Genomic DNA, 16849 nt, shown 5'->3' on the forward strand with positions numbered 1-16849 from the left:
AAATTTATTAACCACTAGTAACTAGTAACTATTTATTTTTAATATAAATATTCAACCCAAAAAGTTTTAAACACTATTTTATATCGTTGGTTGAATTATTATACCCAATTAATTGGCCTATGTATGGGTGACCTGTCTAATAAAATAAAAGTACATACAAACTTATATTATTAGACAGGTAGATTACGGGTAAACTGACCGTTAAGAAATATAAAATACCTAGACGGGCCTAGGAACCGTATAATAATTGAATTATACAAATACATTGTATTTTGAACCTACTCTATTTTTAATAAAACTTAGACCCAAATGTAAACAAAAATATACTCGTTCTAATAACATATTTATTATTTTGTAGAACGTTATATTTTAGAAGTTATAGCGTCAAATAAGTAAAGCTGTTAAATTAATTATAATATAATATAATAAAACTTTGAATTATAAAATATACATATGAAATGAAAAATAAAATAATAATTAACATTTTGATTTGAGAATTTTCAATATGATCGAGAGATTTAAAAGAATAAAATAATAATAAAAAAATATATATCTAGAATTTGCATGAATGATACGTGTAAGTTTAAAAGAAAGAAAGATAAAGGATTGGATGAGTATGTAACATAGGTACACTGCACATGTCATGTTTTGTACCAATAATTAATCTTTGCCTTCTATGCAAAGTTTCATTCGATATATATATATGGAGAAGTGATGCTCATATTTCCTACAACTCTTTCTCACCATCCTCTATCTTTCTAAATATTCTGTTTTCTTTTATTTTATTTATATTAGTTTTAAATAATAATAAGGCTTTGCTCTGCTTTAAGTATTTTAATTCCCGATCACCGCTACCCTTTCCGATTGATCTGAGTCCCATAACGCATGTCAGGGCTCTGCCCGACTAAGTTCGTTGGGATTCTGTCTCGGGACATCGGGACAAGGTTGATTTAGGGGTACTATACTTACCACGAGTGCATTATATATTTTTAATAGCTCAGAAGTTATACCCAAAATTTATACCAGGAGTCTTTCTAGTTGAACCCTAAAGTTACACAGTGGGTCCATTCCTTTTTCTCACCATTTTATTCTCTTTTTGTAATTTACCCAAAACTATTATTTATTATTCTATTCTCATCAAAAGTCATGCCTATTATTTTATTTACCCAATAGGAAACCATAGTTTAGACACCTAAGTAATCCTGCACAACTCCTAAAAATTTCATAACAATCAGAATCGGGATCAGGGCCCCTAAAACTCAGAGGGGGCAATCCCCATTCGATATTATCTTCAAAATCTGTTGTCAAAATTTAATTTTAATATTTCATCGACTCAGCCCAAGCCTACACCCACACGTGGCCACCCTATAGTGAAAATGTGTCCCTTACGGATCGTAAGGGATTAGGCTTACGGTCCGTAAGCATGTCCAATTTTTGTGTATAAATAGCAGACATTGGCACTCGATTTTGGACACTGAAATGACTTAAAAACTCCAAATATACGCTGAGAAATTCTCTGATTACTACCAAACACACACTAGCTCGAATTCTGCTACGATACAGGGTATTAACTCGATCGCTATTACGATTCATTTTCCGACCGATCAATATATCCAATGGATGTTTATGTGCCGCCCACATTAGGGTTATACTTTGTCGTTCGTCGTTAATTTGATGGATGTTTAAGTATAGCACTTTGTCGTTCGTTGTGAGAATTTGATGTCGTGAGTTATCGTAATTGTTGTATTAAGTTACCTACCTAGTTCGTGTGCCCTAGGTTACAAGGCTAAATCAATAGGCTAAGCTTTGCCTGTATAAATCTGCAATATATCAAGGCTTATCTGTAGACTAAACTTTGGCCGTATGAATCTGCATGATTATAATGTGAGTCATTCTCTTTTTATCAACTGTTTTACAATACTCCAAATTATTTTCAGAATTATAATTACAATGATTAAGTTTATGTAATCACCAAATTACAGCCAGTATGTGGGGTATTGTGCACATTACTACTGTTTTAATCACATTAGGTGGGCGAACCTAAAATTAAGTGATATACGTCATTCATTGGGGCAGCCAATGGTGATATGACCACAGTCACAGATGCGGTCGAGTGACAAATACTGTGGGTAGTTGGTAGATATAAGAAACATATGTAAAAACTCTTAATACTGTAAATTATAATAAACGAGTCATTTTAGTAAACTGAATGATTCACTCAGTATTTCCCGCTGACAAAACCTTTTTAAAACGCGTTTCAGGTAATTACAGTAGATTGGAGTAAGGATTGGATCCGGCACTAAAAGACTTCAAGAAGTGGCTTATTTTATTAATTAAATCAAATTAAGAAATATTGTTTTATGTAAATCAAATTTATCTTTATTAAAGCTACCATTATAAAACATGGGTTTATCCCATCTATTTAATAAATAAAATCCGGTGTTTTCTAAACTCTGATATTTCTCCTAACTCACGGTCCTGATGAAATTTCCGCTGCAATGTTTTTCAAAATAATCACCGGTACCACGTGGCTGTTCGCGGCTCCCGATTCCGTCCAGGGTAGATCGGGAGACGTGACATTAGGTATTGGAAGAACACCTAAAGGGCTTAAACCAGTGGCATAACTCTGATACCACCTTCTGTCACAACCCCCGATCCCTAATTCCCGGGAGCGGGCGGCCGTGAGCCAGTTTCAGTGGTATCGGTGTTTATCAATTTAGCAGCGGAAAGTTTCATCAGGTCCGTAGTTAGGAAATATTTTATCAGCGTTAAACACCAAAAATATTTAAAATAAAGAAATGGGATAAGACCCAAGTTTCTCTGATAATACTTTTATAAGTGGGACAAAACCCAATTTTTTATTTTGATACATTTATAGGGAATAATCCCAATCATTGAAAAAAATTCTCCTTTTTAATTAGGTAACTTTTATTGCCACTTTTCTAACCCTTCAGTGCTCTCCAGTTGGCTTTTATGGGCTTCACACTAGGTTACTTGAAACACGTGTTTAAAACATTTTATCAGCAGGAAATACTGGTGAGTGAATCCCAGTTTAATCAAAAAGAGTTTTATCTTTTAACAGTATTGAGAGCGATTACAATGTTTATATCTACACAATTACTCATTCAGTACTTGCCACTCGACCGGATCTGTGGCTATTGTCATATCACACATTGGCTAACTCTTCGTCCAATTGTGAAGATTATCAAGTAATGTATACAAAACCCCATAATATCGGCAGTAATTGAAGAATTACAAAGATTCAAACACTGCTAAATTGCATTATAAAACATTTAAGGTTTTGTAAAAACTGTTTACAAAAAGGAGATTACTCACATTGCTATTATAGGGCTTTCCTTTGTGACTTCCTGGTTATAATCTAATTAAATAAACAATGCACACGCGTTAGTATAATAACCCATTTTAACATTAGTAATACCCTCCCCGAGACGACATTCCAACGACTACGTCGGGCAGAACCACGATAGCCGTTACGGAACCCTAGATCAATTGGGCAGAGTATCAAATACGTATCCAGGGGTTATGATACTTACAACGAGTCAGAGCTTCGCTAATTAGGGGGGTATAATGCCTGGGTATAGAGCCTACACTATAGAAAGAGAGAGAGAAAATTGAATTCTGAATGAATTGGACTGAAGGCTCGACGATTCAATTTATAGGGCTGATCTTGGACCTTGTCGCGCCCCGCGTAGGATGAGGTGAGGTTTTACGCGGCTCGCGTGGACCCATAGGGCGGCATACGGTTGCTGAGTCATCGACACGTGTCAGCTTGTGGTATCACCTGATCTATTAGCTGTCGCGGCCCGCGTAGAAGACGAATAAGGTCTTCGCGGCCCGCGAGCGACCCCAGATTCTTATTTTTAATTAATTTTAATAAAATAAAGGTATTCGGGGCCGGTTTTCATATACGGGGTGCATTCTAAGACATATAGGGGCATTCTAAATATTTTGGGAGTGTCGGAAATATTTTAGGAGGGTTGATATATCTGGGTATAACTCCAGGATTATTTCATAATATATTTTGCACTCACATTAAGTATAATAACCCAATTCCACTTTATCCCTACATCACGAGACAGAACCCTAACGAATTTAAGCAGAGGCTTGACATAAGTTACGGGGCCCTACGTCAGTCGGACAGGGTATCAATGATCAAGGGTTAAAACACTTAAAACGGGGCAGGACTTTGGAGTATTTTGGGGTGAATAACTAAAGAAATTGGGTGTGAATATGAGCGTGAGGAAAGAAGCCAGAACAATTGAAATGTAAAAGCTTACATCTTATTTATACTAAAATTTGGAAATCTTAGGACTTAAGGCTTCGTCCACATATCCACCATCATTCAATCCAATATTCACTTGTTGTAATCCATACGTGTCTTTCAACTTTCATATTCATATATGTTTAAGTTTATTTTATTTAATATATTATAATTAATTTAACTGCTTCACTTATTTGACGCGTATAACTTCTAAAATATGACGTTTTACAAAATAGTGAATATGTCTTTAGAACGAGAATAATTTTATCCACATTTTGAACCAAGTTTCATTAAAAATGGAGTAGGTTCAAATATAATGTATTTTTTTAATTAAATTATTAAACGGTTTCTACGCTTGTCAAAATACCTTATATCTTTATCGGTAAACTCACCCATGACTTGTTCGTATAACATTTAAAATTTTGAGAATGTTACACTTGACCCTCTAAATCTATACTACGATGCCCATCAGTACATTCGGGAAATACTAGAAGACCCATACCCATATGGAGAACCCGTAGCACTGTACCCTAACCCAATACCCGCACCACCACCACCTATGTGTACCGAAAACGTGCAGGAACTCCGCACTTTTGGTGAGGAGTTGGTAGATGAAGGACAAAGAATAAGGCAAATAGGGGAGAGGCTCGTTTGGAAGTACGACGAGCGAAACATGCAGTATTGGATGAACCCCATTAATAATAATAATAATAACAATAAAATATATATATGTGTAGCTTGAAAAAAATAAAAAGAAATAAAATATATATAATTAAGATAGTTAATCTAAACACCTACTGATGCATAACTAGTATTGTATTTTAAATTCCAGTTGTCATTTGTAATAGATATAGATATATGAAATAGAGTAAATGTCACAATGCACGACAGTTTTGATCAATGTGTTTGTTTGTGTGATTGTTTGCATTAAATATTGTTTTGCGATATTAATACTTGGTAAATGTTTATAATCCAGATGGACAACGAAGTGAATCAAGAAAACCTGAATAACGATAATAACGAAAACCAATTAGATAACAGTGCCATCCAACATATAGTGGCACAAGGGATTATAGACTCTATGCCATACATTATCAAAACGGTTAAGGAAGCGGAAAATAATAAAACTAACAGTGGAAGTAAACGACCACCTACTGAACCCAGTCACAGCGTAGACAATGGACCAATACTTCAATTGCCTATTCCAAAAAGAAGAAGAATCATGTCATATGGTTGTTCTTACAAAGAATTCTGATCTTGTAAACCAATAGAATTCTCGGGCAATGAATGAGCCATTGCACCTCTACATTGGATAGAAAAGACTGAGACAGTCTTAAAAATAAGCAAGTGTGCAGATGAAGATAAAATCATGTTTGCTTCCAATCTTTTTAAGAATGCCACTCTAGAATGGTGGAACACTATTCTCCAGTCTAGGGGGAGTGACATAGTCTATAATATAGAATGCACTGAGTTTAAGAATATGGTTGAAAGAAATTTATGTCCTCCCAATAAAAATAACAAATTGCTAATAAATTCTTAAACCTTAGAATGATTGGAGTAGACTGTAAGGGTTACACTACTATATTCTTCGAATACGCTAGAATAGTGCCAACCCTAGCTTCACTAGAACCAGTATTAATCTCCCGTTACATCTAAGGATTAATAAGTGAGATTAGATACGTAGTCAAGGCAGCTAGACCACAAACCATAGAAGAAGCTGTAGAACTAGCAAATACCTTGACTGATGAACTAGTACGTACACAAGAAGAAAATCAGAGGAAGAACCTAGTCCAAAAGCTTACCCAAGAATTTCGCTACGGTAATTCCAACCGTGGGAAGAACGTAGGTTCTACTTCTGCACCTTATTGTAAGGCATGCAAGAAACAGCATTCAGGCTCCACATACTGCAACTTCTGCAAGATACCAGGACACAAGGAAGAAGACTGTAGGAAGAAACCTAGTAGTGGAGTATGCTTCAATTGTGGAGAAGAGGGGCATATTAAGCCGAACTGTCCGAAACTAGCTCCAGCCATGAACAACAAGACTACTAAGAATGCTAGAGCATTTGTTTTGACAGCCGAAGAAGCAAAGATGATCCCGGTCATGATTGCCGGTACATTTTTAGTTAATGATGTTTTTCCTAAAGTATTATTCAACTCTGGTGCGAACCAAAGTTTTATTAATACTTCATTTTGCAAACTTCTCAATCAACCATTAACTAAACTTCAAGAAGAATGTCTGGTAGAGACGACAAATGGGGAATCCATTAAGATCACTGAAATCTTGCAGGGAGCAAGAATAGAAATTTAAAACCATAATTTTTTTGCTAATCTTTACCCAATGAATCTGGCTGGATTTGATATTGTATTAGGAATGGATTGGTTAGTAGCCAATAAAGCCAGTATTTTATGTGATCAAAAGTCAATACAAGTAAATTCACCAAAGGGTGAAAAGATCACAATTAAAGGAGATAAGTCATCTCGATCAACGAAATTCATCTCTGTAATGAAAACAGCCAGTTATGCAAGAAAATGATCCCTAGTGTATATGATTTCCATAATCATTAACACTAAAGGAAAAGAATTGAAAGATATTCCCGTAGTATCTCAATTCTCAGATGTTTTTCCAGAAGAATTACCGGGACTACCGCCAGATAGAGAAGTTGAATTTAGAATTCATCTGCCACCAGGGACAGCACCAATTGCCAAGGCACCTTACCGTTTGGCACCAGCAGAGATGCAAGAATTGAAAAAACAATTGGACGAACTTCTGGAGAAAGGATTTATACAACGTAGTTCATCGCCATGGGGAGCACCAATTCTGTTTGTCAAAAAGAAAGACGGATCAATGCGCATGTGCATTGATTACCGAGAATTGAACAAAGTCACGATTAAAAACGGTACCCATTACCGAGAATCGATGATCTGTTCGATCAATTGCAAGGAGCTCGATTCTTTTCTAAGATCGATTTGCACTCAGGATATCATCAAGTAAACATTCCTAAAACCGCTTTCAGAACAAGGTACGGTTATTATGAATTTACAGCCATGCCATTTGGTCTAACCAATGCCCCAGCCGCATTTATGGACATGATGAACAAAATATGTAAACCATATCTGGACAAATTCATAATTGTCTTTATAGATGATATTCTCATTTACTCTAAGAGTAAAGAGGAACATGTAGCGCATCTGCATACGCTCCTAAATTTGTTAAGAAAAGAAAAGCTTTATGCTAAATTTTCGGAATGCGAATTTTGGTTAGAAGAAGTACAATTCCTTGGACATTTAGTTAATCATGAAGGAATTCATATGGATCCCACAAAGATCGAGGCGATTACTAAATGGAAAGTCCCTGAATCACCAACGGAGGTGAGAAGTTTTCTAGGAGTAGCAGGTTATTATAGACGATTTATCCAAGATTTTTCTAAAATAGCCATTCTGTTAACAAAACTGACCTGTAAATCTGTTAAGTTTGAATGGGGACCAAAACAGGAAGAAGCCTTTAGAAGTCTTAAGCAAAGATTAACCAACGCACCCATACTAGCATTACCAGAAGGAACTGAAGACTTTGTAGTCTATTGTGACGCTTCTAAATTAGGTTATGGATGTGTGTTAATGCAACGTCAAAGGTTATAGCCTATGCCTCTAGACAACTTAAGAATCATGAAGAGAACTATACAACCCATGATCTAGAGTTAGGAGCCATAATTTTTGCCCTTAAAATTTGGAGACATTACCTTTATGGTAGTAAGTTTACCATTTTCACCGATCATTAGAGTTTAAGATATGTTTTTGAGCAAAAAGAGTTAAATATGAGACAAAGACGCTGGATGGAAATTCTTAGTGATTATGATTGTAGTATCCAGTATCATGCAGGAAAGGCTAATGTAGTAGCTGATGCTTTAAGTCGGAAGTATCATGAAAAGCCAAGATGAGTACGTTCTCTTAAGTTAAATCTGCAGATAGATTTAAATGAACAAATTAGAGCCGTACAAGAATCAGTAATCAAGGACGATACTGAAAAATTGAAAGGAATGACTAAGGAATTAGAACAAGGAACAGATGGAATTTGGAGATTCCATAAGAAAAGGATTTGGATACCCAAACAAGGAAACCTACGTCACCGAATATTAGAAGAAGCCCATAAGTCTAAGTATACAATACACCTTGGAAGTGATAAGATGTATCAAGGCTTAAGAAAGAATTTCTAGTGGACAAGAATGAAAAAGGATATAGCAGTTTATGTTGCCAAGTGTCTAACCTGTTCACAAGTTAAAGCTGAACATCAGAAACCCTCAGGTTTATTGCAGCAGCTAGAAATGCCAATATGGAAATGGGAATTGGTAACAATGGATTTTTGTGACAACTCGAAATTCCAAGATTTGATTTCATAGGTATTACACGAACATGTATTGACTAATTGCTTAATTGCACATTTGATTGCCATATTGTGAAACTTGTATTATGTGTTAACTAGTTAGTATGATACATGGCCCAACTTTCGAAGGATGTCCCTCGAAACATGATGCATGAATCGAAGGATGTCGAAACACATCCTTCGATCCGAAAGATCATCCTTCGGAATGATGAATCACGAAACATATCCTTCGATATGTTTCGGCCCAGTTATTCTAATGGGCTTGGCCCATTTCTGTGATACGTTTAAATACGTGAATGCATGTTAGACAACAGTTAGTTTCCGGAAAACCCTAGTTCCATTGTGTGTGTTACGGCATATAGCAGGCATATAGCAGACCTACTCTCTGTTCGAAGGAATTCATTCCGTAATCCAGATTTCCGGTTAGTGTGTGGTGTTGTTTACGATGCTTTGATTTCACGATGCTTTGATTCCATGATTTATCTATTGTCTTGCAATCTATCATTGTATGTTAATCGGATATGCATGATTATCGGATCCGTTTTGATGATGTTCAATGATAATATTTTATGAATCGGTTATGATAAACCGGATATGTATGTTAGATAGTTGAACCAAATGATGATTATGTTTACATGACACATAGATGACGATTCGGATTGGTTGATGATTGATTTTGTTACCGTTAAATGATTTCTAGGAATGATAGTAACTGTCGTAGATGATCTTGTGCCTTCTGTGTAATGTAACTGATGTGATGATGATTGTTAATGATGATGACGGCTGTAGATGATTAGGGTTTCTGTTTCTGTGATATTCGTAACTGATGGTGATATACGTAACTGTTGATTGATCGAAAGATGCTTGTAGTCGAAACATAGTTGTGACCGAAAGATATCTGTTGACCGAAAGATATCTGTTGACCGAAAGATATCTGTTGACCGAAAGATATCTGTTGACCGAAAGATATCTGTTGACCGAAAGATACCTGTTGACCGAAAGATATGTGTGTGATCGAAAGATGACATAGGATTCGGAACATAACATTGGCCCGAAGGATAATTGTGGTAATTGTTTCCGAAAGATAATTGTGATTACTGTTGTCGAAAGATAGTGACTGGATTCGAAGGATGTTAGGGATTATGAACATACTTTGACTGATTGAACATATGTTGAATTAATTGTCATGCCATGCTTGGTGGTGAACATATTCGTGTAATACTACGTGTTGTGCCGATATGCAAACTGACTGCTATGTGAACAATTAACTGCATGCGTACAATTTCGAACATGAACTGATTTGTTATACGTGCATACACTAGGACGTGATTAATTACTTGTGAGTGCATAACTTAGCATACCGAGCAAACCAAGGTGAGTTCACACTCCTACTAAGGCATGGGATTCCCGGGTTGTGGGAATGGGTTAAAGGTTGTTATTGAAAGGAACGTACATATGCTTTACTAGACTGTCACCTATCATGTCCTCGGATGTCAGGACGGTTACGTAGGTTGGGATAACACCTACGGGTTCACATGCCATTCTATCCTCGGTTACGAAGGATACGCACGTAAAACCTACGTGTACGCATTACTTACTCCTATCCTCAGGTTACGAAGGATACGTGCGTAAAACCTACGCACACTTTATACACACTTCTGTTCTCGGACGAAGAACAGGGATAATAATACGAACAGTCTAGTGGTCACTTAACATGGGAAGCCCCCACCAGCATAACTTACTATCGGCCCTGTAGAGCCACCTGTTACTTACTGTTACACATTTACTTACTGTGAACTCGCTCAACTAGTTTGTTGACCATTCTGTTACATGCCTTGCAGATCGTTAGGTACTTGGAGCTTGCACTGGAGAAGCGGGTCGTTGTGGACAAGGATTCGTGGTTTCTATGCTGAACTATTATAACATTTGAACTATTTACTAGTGTTGGATTATTACTATGCTTCCGCTACACTTTAAAACAATAACATGTTTTGAACACCTTTTGTATTGAACGGATGGTTTTCTTTTATCTTACTTAATACTATATGCATGTTCAATATGATTGGTGGCTTGATCCTGGTCAGTCACGCTCCCAAGCGGTGATACTCCGCAGGTGGATTTTGGGGGTGTGACAGATTGGTATCAGAGCCATCGGTTATAGAGAACTTGGTTTTAATAAGGGAAAACGTTTTTATTAAAACCAGACTATAACCAGAACAGTGCTCTCAACGATCCACAACGACGCTTCGCTCCACGTGCAAGACTCAACTCCCTAGGTAATAAGGTTTATGTTTATTGCCTACATGCTAGAATTTGCACAGAACTTTGCTCGTAGTATGCTTACATTACTTGCTCACAACTTGACATTGCATGAGAATACTTATGTGCTTACACTCTTCTGTCATCGCACTATTCGCGAACCTTTCTCACTTATGTTGCCTTTGATGTGAAGATCAATGGCCGCACGAATTACCATGACTCAAGCCCAGCTAGAGGCTCTCGTTGCTGCGGCAGTTGCAGCCGCCCAAGCAGGTAGTATATCCTGCGGTATAGATTCATACAAGGATCTTTAGATCCTACAATAATTCTCGTATTTAACCTTGTCCTATTCGTACACAATAGGTCAACCCGCTCAGCAACAACCTGCGTGTACCTTCAAGACTTTCATGGACTGTCGTCCTAGCTCGTTCAGTGGCACGGAGGGGGCAGTTGGACTCCTCCACTGGTTTGAAAAGCTCGAGTCGGTTTTCGAAATGTGTGAATGCCCTGAGGCTCGCAGGGTGAAGTTCGCCACTGGCACACTTGAAGGGATTGCGCTCACTTGGTGGAACGCACAAGTGCAGATCTTAGGGTTGGCAGCTGCTAACGCCACACCTTGGAATGAATTCAAAGAACTGATCAAGAGGGAATACTGCACTAGAGAAGACATTCACAAGTTGGAGGACGAGTTGTATAACTTGAAAATGGTTGGTTCGGAAATCGAAGCTTACACCAAAAGATCGAATGAGTTGGCTGTGCTGTGCCCAACTATGGTAGATCCTCCATACAAGCGAATTGAGTTGTATCTCAAGGGGCTCGCGTCAGAGATTCAGAGCCACGTAACGTCGGCTAACCTCAACAACATCCAGGAAATCCAGCGTCTCGCTCATCGCATCACAGATCAGGCAGTAGACCAGGGCAAACTGCCAAAGCGTATCAGTGCTACCGCTACTGCTACTACTACACTTGCTACTCCCAGCGAAAGTAAGAGAAAGTGGGAGGGGGATTCAAGCAAAGCATCAGTTTCGGTTCAGTCCCAGAATCAGCAGCGAAAGACGGACAGTTACCAAAGTCCCAGTCAGCACTCATCGAGCAGCCACAGACAGTATCGCGGAAATCTCCCAAAGTGTAACAACTGCAACAGGCATCACAGCGGCCAGTGCAATAAGGGCCGTTGTCAAAGGTGTTTAAAGATGGGTCACGAGGCCAAAGATTGTAGAAGCGCTCGCCCTGCAAATCAGAATCAGCAGCCTCAGCAACCAGCTCCACAGAATCAGCAGAATCAGCAACAGGGCAACAGGGGGTGTTATAAGTGTGGGGCTGAAGGTCACTTCAAACGCGATTGCCCACAGTTGAACCAGAACCGCAACAACAACCATCAGGGCAACGGGAACCATAACAATAATGGGGGCAACAACAACAACAACAACAACAACAACGGCAATGAAGCTCGTGGTCGAGCATTTGTGTTGGGTCGAGGTGATGCAGTGAATGATCCCAATGTGGTTATGGGTAAGTTTCTTCTCGACGATATTTATGTTACTGTCTTATTTGATTCGGGTGCTGATACAAGCTATATGTCATTGAAAATGAGTAACTTATTAAAACGTACACCAACACCTCTAGACACTAAACACGTCGTAGAACTAGCGAATGGTAAAAGTGTAGAAGCCGCTCATGTAGTCAAGGGTTGTAGCATTGTTCTAGCGGGTCAGACTTTCACGATTGATCTCATACCCATAGTCTTGGGTAGCTTCGACGTCGTCATCGGCATGGATTGGTTATCTCAACATCACGCAGAGATCTTATGCAAGGAAAAAGTTATTCGTATTCCTCGCTCCAGTCAAGAACCTCTCGAAGTTCAGGGCGACAAGAGTGGTGCTGTGGTTGGCATCATCTCTTACCTGAAGGCGCAGAAATGTTTACGAAAGGGGCATACTGCCATTCTGGCTCTCGTTACTGATGCATCGGCAAAGGAAAAGAAGCTGGAGGATATCCCAGTTGTACGTGACTTCCCTCAGGTGTTTCCTGAAGATTTACCTGGTTTACCTCCTCATCGTCAAGTCGAGTTTCAGATTGAGTTAACTCCTGGAGCAACACCAATAGCCCGCGCACCGTATCGTTTAGCTCCAACCGAACTGGAAGAACTGTCGAAGCAGCTGCAAGAGCTCTTGGAAAAGGGCTTTATTCGTCCAAGCTCTTCGCCTTGGGGAGCTCCAGTGTTATTTGTGAAGAAGAAAGACGGTACGTTCAGGATGTGCATCGACTACCGTGAACTCAACAAGGTGACGGTGAAGAACCGTTATCCTCTTCCACGCATAGATGACTTATTCGACCAGTTGCAAGGGTCGTGTTACTTTTCCAAGATCGATTTGAGGTCAGGGTATCATCAGCTGAGAGTCCGGGATGAGGACGTCTCCAAAACTGCTTTCAGAACTCGTTATGGTCACTACGAGTTTCTGGTCATGCCATTCGGGCTTACAAACGCACCTGCAGTCTTCATGGATCTTATGAACAGGGTGTGCAAACCGTATCTCGACAAGTTCGTCATCGTTTTCATCGACGACATTTTGATTTACTCCAAGAGTCAGGAGGAGCACGAGCAGCATCTACGTATTATCTTGGAACTTCTTCGAAAAGAGCAACTGTATGCAAAGTTTTCTAAATGCGACTTCTGGCTTCGTGAAGTCCACTTCTTAGGCCATGTGGTAAACAAGGATGGGATTCATGTCGATCCATCCAAGGTTGATTCAATCAGAAACTGGCCAGCACCGCGTACACCGACTGAAATACGCCAATTCTTGGGTTTGGCGGGTTACTACAGGCGATTTATTAAAGACTTCTCAAAGATCGCGCAACCACTCACTATGCTTACACAGAAAGGTGTCGTTTACAGATGGGGTAATACACAGGAGACCGCTTTTCAGTACTTAAAGGATAGGCTTTGCAGCGCACCTATTCTTTCATTGCCAGAGGGCACAGATGACTTCGTGGTATACTGTGATGCATCCATCCAGGGTCTTGGATGTGTGTTGATGCAACGTGATAAAGTGATAGCCTACGCTTCGCGGCAACTCAAGGTTCATGAACGGAACTACACGACGCACGATTTAGAGCTGGGAGCTGTTGTTTTCGCGCTTAAGATATGGCGACACTACCTGTACGGTACCAAGTGCACGATTTACACCGATCACAGGAGTCTCGAGCATATTCTTAAGCAAAAGGATTTGAATATGCGTCAACGAAGATGGGTTGAACTTCTGAACGACTATGAATGCGCTATCAAGTATCATCCAGGCAAGGCCAATGTTGTGGCTGATGCCCTCAGTCGGAAAGACTCTCTACCTAAGCGCGTGCGAGCGCTACAGCTTACCATTCAGTCCAGTCTTCCTGCACAGATACGAGCAGCTCAGATAGAAGCACTAAAACCCGAAAACGTCAAGGCTGAAGCCTTGCGCGGTTCAAGGCAACAAATGGAACAAAAGGAAGACGGCGCCTACTATGTAACGGGGCGTATTTGGGTCCCACTTTATGGCGGTTTACGCGAACTTGTAATGGATGAAGCTCACAAGTCTCGCTACTCGGTACATCCAGGGGCAGATAAAATGTACCACGATATCAAAACGACATACTGGTGGCCAAGTATGAAGGCCCACATCGCCACTTATGTTGGCAAATGCTTAACCTGTGCGAGAGTCAAGGTTGAATATCAGAAACCAGCTGGTCTACTTCAGCAGCCTAAGATACCACAATGGAAATGGGAAGAAATTTCCATGGATTTTGTTACCGGTCTGCCTAGATCTCAGCGTGGGAACGATACAATATGGGTCATAGTTGATCGACTCACCAAGTCTGCACACTTCCTACCGATCAAGGAAACGGATAAGTTCTCCACTCTCGCAGACGTTTATCTTAAAGAAGTTGTTTCGAGGCACGGAGTGCCCACTTCTATTATTTCGGATCGCGATGCACGATTCACGTCAGAGCTTTGGCAAGCGATGCACAAATCCTTCGGCTCACGATTAGACATGAGCACAGCATATCATCCTCAGACAGATGGGCAGTCTGAGCGAACTATTCAAACTCTAGAAGACATGCTTCGAGCGTGTGTTATCGATTTCGGCAACGGCTGGGAAAAGCACCTCCCTTTGGTGGAGTTCTCATACAATAATAGCTACCATACCAGCATTCAAGCCGCTCCATTCGAGGCATTGTACGGACGTAAATGCCGGTCACCTCTCTGTTGGGCAGAGGTGGGGGATAGTCAGATTACGGGTCCAGATATTGTTGTGGACGCCACAGAAAAGATAGCACAGATACGACAACGCATGGCGGCAGCGCGCGACCGTCAGAAAGCCTACGCGGACAAGCGTAGAAAGCCATTGGAATTTGAGGTCGGGGACCGGGTTTTATTGAAAGTTTCACCCTGGAAGGGTGTGGTACGTTTTGGCAAACGGGGCAAACTAAATCCGCGGTACGTCGGACCATTCGAAATTTCAGAAAAGATTGGCAAGGTAGCCTACAAGTTGAACCTACCAGCTGAACTCGGTGCAGTTCACAATGTATTCCACGTGTCGAATCTGAAGAAATGCCTATCAGATGAGACCCTTATAATTCCTTTTAAGGAACTCACTATCGACGAGCGGTTGCAGTTCGTCGAGGAACCAGTTGAAATCACGGACCGGGATGTTAAGGTCCTCAAACACAAGAGAATCCCTCTTGTTCGAGTTCGTTGGAACTCCCAGCGTGGTCCAGAGTATACCTGGGAACGCGAAGATCAGATGAAAGAAAAGTACCCCCAGCTATTCGAAACCAATGCATCCACTTCTGAGGCTGAAGCTACTACTACTGAATTTCGGGACGAAATTCCAAATCAACGGGGGGATGATGTGACACCCCAGGAAAACCAGTGAACGATACCTAGCTTCCTCAGTAAGTGCGTACCAAATTTCGGGACGAAATTTCTTTTAAGTTGGGGATAATGTGACAACTCGAAATTCCAAGATTTGATTTCATAGGTATTACACGAACATGTATTGACTAATTGCTTAATTGCACATTTGATTGCCATATTGTGAAACTTGTATTATGTGTTAACTAGTTAGTATGATACATGGCCCAACTTTCGAAGGATGTCCCTCGAAACATGATGCATGAATCGAAGGATGTCGAAACACATCCTTCGATCCGAAAGATCATCCTTCGGAATGATGAATCACGAAACATATCCTTCGATATGTTTCGGCCCAGTTATTCTAATGGGCTTGGCCCATTTCTGTGATACGTTTAAATACGTGAATGCATGTTAGACAACAGTTAGTTTCCGGAAAACCCTAGTTCCATTGTGTGTGTTACGGCATATAGCAGGCATATAGCAGACCTACTCTCTGTTCGAAGGAATTCATTCCGTAATCCAGATTTCCGGTTAGTGTGTGGTGTTGTTTACGATGCTTTGATTTCACGATGCTTTGATTCCATGATTTATCTATTGTCTTGCAATCTATCATTGTATGTTAATCGGATATGCATGATTATCGGATCCGTTTTGATGATGTTCAATGATAATATTTTATGAATCGGTTATGATAAACCGGATATGTATGTTAGATAGTTGAACCAAATGATGATTATGTTTACATGACACATAGATGACGATTCGGATTGGTTGATGATTGATTTTGTTACCGTTAAATGATTTCTAGGAATGATAGTAACTGTCGTAGATGATCTTGTGCCTTCTGTGTAATGTAACTGATGTGATGATGATTGTTAATGATGATGACGGCTGTAGATGATTAGGGTTTCTGTTTCTGTGATATTCGTAACTGATGGTGATATACGTAACTGTTGATTGATCGAAAGATGCTTGTAGTCGAAACATAGTTGTGACCGAAAGATATCTGTTGACCGAAAGATATCTGTTGACCG

This window comes from Helianthus annuus, chromosome 13 (assembly GCF_002127325.2).
Source record: "Helianthus annuus cultivar XRQ/B chromosome 13, HanXRQr2.0-SUNRISE, whole genome shotgun sequence".
NCBI classification, from domain to species: domain Eukaryota; kingdom Viridiplantae; phylum Streptophyta; class Magnoliopsida; order Asterales; family Asteraceae; genus Helianthus; species Helianthus annuus.